Below are 10,732 nucleotides of genomic sequence, written 5' to 3' on the forward strand. Positions count from 1 at the left end.
CAGTGTCAGGCTATAACATAACGATGGCTACGCTTGAACCCACTAGGACTTATCTATAGTTTGACGTAATTTTTTAGGTTTGTGCAGCGTTCTAGTGAGTTGTCGTTAGTAGAGCTCAAAGACACAAGGGATTCCATTGGTTGAACTATTGAATACAACTCACGATTTGTTTTCTTTTGAGGCCAAAGACTTGTCTTTTGACGTAATTTTTTGGTCAGTGTCAGGCCATAACTTTACGAAGGCTACGCTGACACTGACCAAAAAAATGACGTCAAAATGCCAGTTTTTTGCCACAAAAGCAAATAAATCGTGAGTTGTATTCAATAGTTCAACCAATGGAATCACTTGTCTCCTTGAGCTCTACTAACGACAACTCACCAGGCGGTGCACAAACCTAAAAAAATGACGTCAAAATATGGGTCTAACTGACTCCGACGACCCGACACTGCCGTCCTCTGCCGTCTTCCGGATAAAGACGTCAGACACAGACAAAATACTAAGAATAAAGAGAAAAGTCGCTTGACCTGCCCATACCAAGCTCAAACCCCCCCCCCCCACCCCTCCCCCCGCCCCTTCCCCCCCCCCCCCCCCCCCCCCCCCCCCCTCCTTAAAAACGGCAGAGGACATTTACACCACCTACCAACAAAAAACACATTTCTTCATATTGGTCAGATCCTTGCCATTTTTAACTTATAGATAGTATGCGTTTGGCTGAGAAGCTCATAACATTGCCATCCGGAAGTATAACGGACCAACACACAAAACTGTGTGTATCCATGAACGTTTATAGTCGGGTTAATACAGTTCAGTGAGCATTACTCATAAACGCGGATGGCAAAAAAACAATAACAAAGACCGGAGTGACGTCATATTCGAACTATCTATAGCCTGACCGTAGCCATCGGGTGCTTGGTATGGGTAGGCATAGCGGCTCTTCTCTTTATTCTTAGTATGATGTAAAGCGATGGTTAACAGCGGAAACGCGTACAGCCTTGTGAAGATTATAGGCGTTAAAACGTCGCAAGATCCACTCCAGGTGAAATTATGAGACTTTTTTCTGACACCCCCCCCCCCCCCCCCCCCCCCCCCCCCCCACTCCCCCCACTCTTCCCTTTCCATTCAGCAGTGATCGGATATCTGGGTCTACTAAATCTAGCGGAAAGTATTTTGCGATTGACCAGCGTCCTATCAAAATGGTAGAAAACAATTTTGCTATTACCCGTTTCACGATATATGTGACCCCTCGTCTCAAATCGGTATTAAGTCGGGATAATTAAGGGACTGAAAATGGAATTTGTAGCTAGAAATATCAGAGATAAGTTAAGTTTATACGCTTTATAGAGGAGAAGGAATATCATATTTTAGTATGCTAAATACCAACGTTTAATATTTTTGACCAGTTTAACTATAATTTGACTTTTTAGCATCTGGTCCATTCCGACATAATACCGTTTTGAGGCGAGGGGTCACATATAGGAACAGAGATAAACTCGGGCTTCATAGGATAGGCCAAATGGCTCTGAAAGAATACTACGACTAAAGTGAGATTTGAAGGAAAGCTAATAAATATCGGCGTTAAAGAGTTAACTCACTCAATCCTAACACCAACTATATCCGTAGTATACCCGGGGTTACTTTTACCCCATGCCTATTTATTACATTTTTTTCTGAGACAAATTATAGGCGTAGTATCAAAGCTCATGTTTTTTTAAGTTTTACATGTTAATGGCAGCTGAATAAAAATATCTATGCAAATGCTCATTTTTAATACATTTTTTCTGATTATGAAAAGTAGCAAAAATCTCTAGGGTTGAGTGAGTTAAGCCATGAACATAAGCTAGTGAAGGATAACATGAGAGTAACAAGGGGAAGGGCATCAGAAAAGTCCACACAAAGTGTTATGGGCCATTTACGCGAGCCATTAAGCTCTCCTCCTACTACTATTATCAATGACAATGAATAATCCAAAGTCCGCTTAAATTAAACGTCTTGGTGATAATGCAAATATTCGTTGCACTTAACCGGGGTTTACATTATCCATTTTCAAGATAAAACAGTGTCTGATCGTAGACATAGCGAACTTATAGCCCGACAATGACCAAAAAATGACGTCAAAATGCCAGTCTTTTGCCACAAAAGAAAACAAATCGTGAGTTGTCTTCAATAGTGCAACCAATGGGATCACTTATTATGCTATCTACAAACCTAAAAATGATTTCGAAATATGGCTCTCAGTGGGTTTTAGCGTAGCCATCGTTAACTTATAGCCTGACACTAGAACCCTCTTGGACTTACAGTTCGACGTCAATTTTAAGGTTTTGTGCAACGTTTGTGAGTTGTCGTTAGTAGAGCTCAAGGAAACAAGTGATTCCATTGGTTGAACTAGTGAATACAACAATTTGTGGTTATGGAACTCAGCTTCAGATCGGAAGGTCCTGGGTTCGAGTCCCGCTCCGAGTAGCGCATAGTTGAGTCATTGGAAAAGGCGCTTTACTCAAATTTTCTCACCACACTCAGGTATAAAATGAGTATCTAGCCGTTAACAGCGTTGTATCTGTCGTAAAAAAATGATATATCGCCTAATTTGTGCCACGTCTCATTCTACATGTTAAATGTTGCTGTTGGTTATAGGGACCCCGTGTAAAGCGCTTTGAACACGTTTAGTGTATATTGCGCTAAATAAATGCTCAGTGTCGGTGTGTGTGAATGTGTGTGTGTGGGGGGGGGAGGGGGGGGGGTAGGGGGTGTCGTCTGGTGGTAAGACACTAGCCACCGTCTTGTTATTCCACGGTTTGTAACCCGCTGTGGGCGACACAAAGTTAATTACTCGGAAAAGGTTCATAGGTCATATATTATCTCACCGCACTCAGGTGCAAAATGAATACCTGGCCGGTTACGGCGTTGCCAGTATCGAGAGAGAAAAATAATAATGTGATTGCATTTTACAATTTTTTTGTCTTCTCCTCCGTGTTAAAGGTGTTACTGTTGTATTGAGACTAATTTTACCTTCAACCCTCTCCCCACCACCTACATCAAAATCGTCACATTTCTTACGACACAATATACACTTGTTTCTTATTCTGATTTATTTTGTACATCACAAACTTTGAAGAATGATCTTTGTTTAATTAATAAGAACATAAAGTTGTTTTGTAGAGAGCTTGTTTGAGTTTTTAAAAATCAATGTTTCTGCGGGGTAACCTGCCATTTTGGGGAAAAAATGAAAAGGATTGGTAAGGAGAGAGTTAGTTAAACACAAATTTCTTTACGGTGATAATGAAATTTAGTCCTTTTATATGTTGTTGTTATTAAGCGAGTTGATTTTTGGCGGACTGCATTGAAAAATTTGGACTCATTCTGTGACGTCAAGCGGAGTCACGATGACTTTCTACGCAGAAAAAAAAATGTTATCTAATACTGAGATAGAACCCAAGACTTCGAAGTGGGAACCTGAGTAGGAATTTGCATTGATTTGGCGGCACACAGCCGATCTCACGAGTTAGCCAAAACTATGGAGTAAGAATCTTTGTTGATTTGATTCTAAACATTGTCAATCTTAAGACAAAACTATGTAAGATGTAGTGGCAATCTTAAGACAGACACAAACTATATAAGATGTAGTAATCTTGGTTGATTCTAAAAAGTGGCAATCTTAAGACAGACACAAACTATATAAGATGTAGTAATCTTGGTTGAATCTGAACAGTGGCAATGTCAGTGTTAGGATAAAATAAGATTATAGAACTCCTGCATTTGAAATGTCGAACTCCCTCCCAGTGAAATCTCACAATGTTTCGCAGCGGTGTTGGCAACGTGTTCGAAATTGGATTCAACAGTCTGATGTCACGTCGCCCAGCAACGGCGGCCATCGTGGTTCTAAACAAAGAAAATCAGTACTTTTTATTCTTCATGCTGGCTAGAACTTTACATATGTCTTGTGATCAGAATGTGTAGAAGTCAAAACATGATCAGATTTATAATGGATATGTTTTTATGCTCGTGGGAGAAATATTTCATAAAGGCGTCCGCCATTGTTCAGATAGTTTAGAGCCAGTTACTAAGTTACCATGCGTCATTACGAGGGAAGTGACGTTACGATTGTTGAAGCGTATTGCAATCGTAGGGGTTTAAGAATCTTCTATCAAAAATATGACATTTTTATCAAAAAAATAATATTTATGGATTATTCCAAATCTCCAGAACTCCATTTTTTCCATTTTGAGATATTGAGGATTATTTCCCCTTAAATTTCTCATGTGGTCTATTATTTTATCATATTTAAACATCAAATCTACACAAATCTAAGGAAATTCTTGTGCCAAATGATGGTTAAAATAAAATTTACGTTTCAATTTATCTATCTCAAAAAGTAGAAAAAAAATCGACTGAAAGAGTCTTGGAAAAACAGCCTTAACTTGGTGACGAAATATCTAAAAGTCTTACTTGGAGGGGCGGAAAACAAACGTATTCTTTCATTTCTTTGTATTATTTTAACTCGTTATTTTTATTATATCGTGTAATAACATAATCGCAAGCTCGTAGTGTTATTTGGTACGATAAAAATGACTTGTTTAATTAATCCAAGAAATGAAAGAATAATATAGATAGAACGAAGTTGACCTCACTCGGGTCTTTGTTATTGTTTTTTTTTTGTTTTTTTTTTTTTTTTTTGTTTGTTTTTTTTTACCATCCGCGTTTATGAGTAGTTCTCACTAACCTGTATTAACCAGACTATAAACGTTCAAGGTTACACATAGTTTTGTGTGTTGGTCCGTTATACTTCCGGAAGGCAATGTTGTGAGTTTCTTAGCCAAGCGCATACTATCGATATTATTGAGCACCTAGAACCAGAGGCAGCGTGGCTCAGCGGTATGGTTTTTGGTTCGTACCCGAAAGGTACGGAGCTCGACTGCCGGCCTCGCTGTGTGACCTTGAAAAAGTCAACTCACCCTAGCTCATTTTACGGCTTGCACTGCGGCTGACGCCTCAGTTATTCCAGTCTTCCCTTGGAATAGACCCTTAAGACAAATTTCCCATCGGGGGATGAATAAAGGGAATGTTATAGTTTATTTTATTTATTTATTTCAATGATGTAAGTAAATTTGATAATTCAGAATAGCTGTATATCTGTTTAGCTGTACGGCTATGTGGTCTTGTGGTATGACACTCGCTTTCCGATCGGAAGGTCCTGGGTTCGAGCCTCGTTCGCTCGGCGCATAGTTGAGTCCTTGGAAAAGGCTCTACTTTACTCACATTCTCTCACCGTACTTGGGTGTAAAATGAGTACCTGGACGTTAACAACGTTGTGTCTGTCGACAAAAAAAATGTAATATCGCCTAACAAACACCAAGTCTCGTACTACATGTCACGTGTTGCTGTTGGTTAGGGATCCTTTGTAAAGCGACTTGAGCACGTTTAGCGGATAATGCAGACTGAAGACTGAGTTGTTCCGTAAGGCTTATTTTTATAAAATAGATGTTGCTTAGATTTTGTTTCTGTATTCATGCTTATTATGTTGTGTTGTGATTTTAAATTTTGTTTTATTTTGATTTTTTAACCATTTTTATTATGTAAAGCGCCGCAGAGCACGATTAACGTGGATGCTTAGGCGCTATATAAATTCATTATTTATCATTTATATAAAAAGTTCGATCGATTTGATGTTGTCATTCATTTTTTTGCCTTTTGTTTGTATAAAGAATAAGGGAGAGGATCATCGCACGTAACCAATTTCCTATAACAAAGAACGGAGTCACGCAAAAGTGGTGCTTTTGTGTTTTCCGCTGTCATGGTGCGTATTTTTGTTAATGGTGTGTCAAATTACCAAAGTATCTTAGTAGTAACTGAAGATACCATAATATTACTATTCACACACACACACACACACACACATACAAACATATACAAACATACACAAACATATATCCGACGGTCCTGGGTTCGAGCCTCGGATCGTTTAACAGGCGTCATGTCCCGTCCTAAATGTTAAATGTTGCTGTTTGCCAGGGACCCCTTGTAAAGCGCTTTGAGCACATTTAGTGGATATTGCTCTGTATAAAAGCTCAATTTTAATTTATTTTTGTTTAAATATATTTGACCCATCGTCTCAAAATGGTATTATGTCGGAACGAACCATGTGCTTAAAAGCCGAATTTAATGTTAAAACTGGTCAAAAATATAAATTGTTTGCATTAGCACCCTAAAATATTGTATCCATTCTCCTCAATAAAACATACAAACTCAACTAAAGTCTGATATTTCTGGCTATAAATTCAATTTTCAACATCTTAACCAACCCGACTTAATACTGTTTTGAGGCGAAGGATCACATATATATTATACTCCAAATCGCCCAATTTTGCCGTCAGAGGGATTCCTCCGTGAAATATTAACGGTCTTTTAAAAACTGTTCTCAGATGTAAAGTGAGCAGAAGCGTGGCTATAGATAGAATGCTCTTGGCTAAGATGCTCATAACATTGCCATCCGGAAGTATAACGGACCAACACACACAACTATGTGTAACTATGAACTTTTATAGTCTGGTTAATATACTATAGTGAGAATCACTCACAAACGTGGATGGCAAAATACAATAACAAAGGCTTGAGTGACGTCAACTGCATACTATCTATATTTGTTGATTTGGTGCCTGGCACCGCTCCATCTTTTAAAAATGGATTACAGTATTTTTAAAAACACCAAAAACTGAGAAATGGCATATTATACCGCCTCTTACTTATTTGAGTAAGTCTTTTCTTAATTGTGTCCTTTCTTTTGTATTTACACATTTACATATGTGACCCTTCGCCTCAAAACGTTATTAAGTCGGGTTGGTTAAGATGTTGAAAACTGAATTTATAGCCAGAAATATCAGACTTGTGTTGAGTTTGTATGTTTATTGAGGAGAATGGATACCATATTGTAGGGTGTTAATGCCAACAATTTATATTTTTGACCAGTTTTAACATTTAATTCGGCTTTTGAACATATGGTTCGTTCCGACATAATAGCGTTTTGAGACGATGGGTCACATATAGCATGTTTTAAGTAATTTTCTTCTGATTCTGGCACCACCTTATACTGTAGGCATGCCACGCCACTGAAAGTGAGTAAGCGGCGTTGTATCTGTCGGGGGGAGGGGGGGGGGGTGAGAGAAAATGTAGCACCGCCTACCAGATGATATTATCATGTCTCGTACTACAAGTTATATTATGTTGCTGTTGGCAGCAGCCTCTTATGGTTCACACTATTATGTTATGACGATCGACCCAATCAGCAAAGTCCGGTCCGCATTCGTGCACCGTCGCAAACCCGCCTGGTAGCATCGTCACAACACACCTTTCGACTAGATGCTCTGCCGTCTCGGGTTCTTGCCCACAGCGTGGACATATTGGACAGGAAGTTAGACCCCACCGATGTAACGCACTTGCTGTTGGTTAGGGACCCCTTGTAACAGCGCTTTGTGCACGTTAAGCGGGCGGACCTTTCGATCCGAAAGTGAGTGTCATACTACTAGACCACATTCTAGCAGCATCTTCCTTTTTACTGGCGCAGAAATAGGATTCAACAGTTGTTACGTCACTTCCTTTCTAATGACGCATGGTAACTTAATAACACTGGCTCTAAACTATCGGAGCAATGGCAGACGCCCGTATGAAATATTTCTCCGGCGAGCATAAAAGCGTATCCAGAGGGGGAAAAAAACATAAATTTGATCATGTTTTAACTTTTACACATTCTCATCACAAGACATATGAAAAGTTCTAGGGAGCTTGAAGAATAGTAGCTTGAAGAGTAATGATTTTCTTTGTTTAGAACCAAGATGGCCGCCGTTGCCGGGCGGCGTGACATCAGACTACTGAATCCAATTACCGTAAGTGGTTTCGCGAGTGTCGTAAAACCCATAAAAACACAAATTATACAAAATTCCAACAAGCAACAACACAAGTTATACTTACATTAGAGTTTCTTTTAGTCCCAAGAATAAATAGTGTAGGTGTTCGTTTCTTTCTCATTTGACACGTAGTCTACATATCTATTATTGATCCGAGAATATTATTATTATTATTATTATTAGTAGTAGTAGTAGTAGTAGTAGTAGTAGTAGTAGTAGTAGTAGTAGTAGTAGTAGTGGTAGTAGTAGTAGTAGTAGTAGTATTTATTATTATTATTATTATTATTATTATTATTATTATTATTATTATATTATTATTATTATTATTATTATTATTATTATATTATTATTATTTTTATTATTTCTTTTTTTTTAATATAAACGATTTCTATAACTATTATGGTGACATTATCATATAGAGCTACATGATAATTATTGTCTGTAATTATTCTAATAATATCACAAATGGGGAATTTAGAAACAAAACCAAACTGATCCAATAATCCTCGCAAAAAACAAAATCCTGTTCCTAACACTGAATTCACCAAGAATGACCTGTGAACCATGATGTCACTATTTTACTCCACTTTACATATATTCATTCAGTTCACTCTCCCTATAACAAAAAAAAAAAAAAACCTCCCTTTCCTGACCCTCGTACTTTAGAAAAACCCATATTTTAAAATTTGGCCAGAAAACATTCAAATATCGATCGATTTAAATGACCCTCATTTTGGAAAAAAAAAAACAAAAAAAACTCTCAAACCTTGGACTTCTTTTTTTTTTTTTTTTTTTTTTTTGTTTTTTTTTTTTTTCAAGATGAGGGTCATTTAAATCGATCGATATTTGAAGGACGAGTTTTCTGGCCAAATTTTAAAATATGGGTTTTTCTAAAGTACGGTAGCGGTCATTGTCTGTATCTATAATATTATTATTATTACTTATTGCACGTTTCAACTTCACTTCACTAATCTCCACTTTCTCGAATCCTTTGTGGCGTGAAGTGAAGTGAAGAGAATGAGAGGCAGACAGAGAAGAAGCAAAAAACTGACTGTGTCGCTTTGTGTGTGCATTCAGCTCTCATGCATCTTGTCATCGGTCAAAGAGAAGAGAGAGGCTGAGTGGGTGCGAGAGGCGTGATCGCCTAACCAAGCGTGCACACCATAGAGGCTCCATACACGCCCGGATATGATCCTGGTTCAGACCCCGATCAGGCAAACCGGGTGAAAACGCAATGTGTGTGGCCAAATACCTGGCCGATAAACCTAGGTACGGTCGATCGCCCGCAAAGCCCGCTTTGCTTAATATTTTTCGAGGCGATCGGCGATCGGGGGCGTGGCAGTATAAAAAATTGGACAATGTTTTTCGGATTTTCGCTGTTTTCACGTCGGATTCGTGTTCAGCGTCGAATTTACAATAGGTTTGATACCAAGAACTATGTTTTTACTCCAAAAATTGATGAAATTAGAAATAAATTTTAATTAATATTGAGGCTATGTGGCCGACAGAAAAGTGCCCCTCCCTGTTTTGTGATGGATCAAGTGGTATGACTCTCGCTTTCGGATCGGAAGGTTCAGGTTTCGAGACCCGCTCTGAGTGGCGCAGGGTTGAGTCCCTGGAAAAGGCTCTTTACTCACATTCTCTCACCGTACTCAGGTGTAAAATGAGAACATGGCCGTTCGTTGTCTTTGTTGGGGAAAAATGTCACATCGCCTGACAGGCGTCATGTCTCGTCTTTCAAGTCTAATATTGCTGTTGCCTTGGGACCCCTTGTAAAGCGCTTTGAGCACATGGATATTGCGCCAAATAAATGCTGTGTATTATTTTTTTTAAATAATATTTTTATAAATGTTGCGCCAGGAAGAGGTAGATGGCAAAAGTTTCGTTCTTGTTCATCGTAAAACTTATAAAGGATTTCATACAAAATAGATCGACATGTTAGATTATTATAGCTATTGCTACATATGATGCAAATATCTTGGACGGTTATTGATGCAATGAGTTTAGGTAAAATGCTCACAACATCCACCAGTCGGAAATAACGTACCGTCACACAAAACTACGAGTAACCTTGAACGTTAAAAGTCTGATTGATATAATTTAGTGAGAACTAATTACCAAAATGACTGCCTTAATACAATAACAAAGAGTGGAATGATGTCAATTTCGTTCCTTCAACAGTCTAATTGATATAATTTAGTGAGAAGTAATCACTATTGTGCGCAAGACGAAAGATAGAATAACAGACAGTAACTGGGATCGGTTCTGTCGGCCACATAGCCTCACTATTAATTAAAATTTATTTCTAATTTCACCAATTTTTGGAGTAAACACACAGTTCTTAGTATCAAACCTATTGTAAATTTGACTCTGATCACGAATCCGACGTGAAAACAGCTAAAATCCGAAAAAAATTGTCCACTTTTTTATACCGCCACGCCCCCGATCGCCGATCGCCTCAAAAAAATATCTCCCCGTATGTGGGCAAAAATCATCTGCGATAAACGCAGGGATCGGGTCACAGCGATAGGTCATCCGTACCGCTACCAGCGGATGTCGGCGTCTATGGGGGGCTATAGGTAGTCTGTGGTGCACACTGAGTGGATCTGCTGTGTCATCGATGCCGTCCTTGCTACTTCATAACTAACTGCAGACGACTGCATATATTACCCCCCCCCCCCCCCCCCACTTGCTTGAGTTATAGAGAGAATGCGTTTGTTTTTGGATAAAATGGTGAGACATCATTTTTTTTTTTCTTGAAAACCCCAAAATGCCGAAACTCGAGTGACCGAATAGTTTTATTGAGCTTTGAGCTTTGGTATAGCGCAATATCCACT

General features: G+C 38.7%; 1 protein-coding gene across 3 annotated transcripts in view; it reads right to left on the reverse strand.

Moving 5' to 3' along the window:
* The window catches only part of LOC144959459 (uncharacterized), a 52,945-nt gene extending 43,980 nt beyond the window's left edge, over positions 1–8,965 (reverse strand). The window contains exons 1-3 of one of the 3 annotated variants that reach the window (XM_078892055.1): positions 8,837–8,892; positions 8,451–8,511; positions 7,960–8,036 (exon numbers count right to left, since the gene is read on the reverse strand). The gene's annotated coding sequence lies outside the window, so the exon portion shown is untranslated. Of the gene's footprint in view, positions 1–7,959; positions 8,037–8,450; positions 8,512–8,836 lie in introns of all 3 variants that reach the window. The other 2 variants (XM_078892054.1, XM_078892056.1) reach the window with 2 other exon arrangements.
* Positions 8,966–10,732: the final 1,767 nt, after the last annotated feature.

The sequence above is a fragment of the Berghia stephanieae genome, chromosome 14 (genome assembly GCF_034508935.2).
Source record: "Berghia stephanieae isolate SIO BIC M18660-M18661 chromosome 14, UCSD_Bste_1.3, whole genome shotgun sequence".
In the NCBI taxonomy this organism is placed as follows: domain Eukaryota; kingdom Metazoa; phylum Mollusca; class Gastropoda; order Nudibranchia; family Aeolidiidae; genus Berghia; species Berghia stephanieae.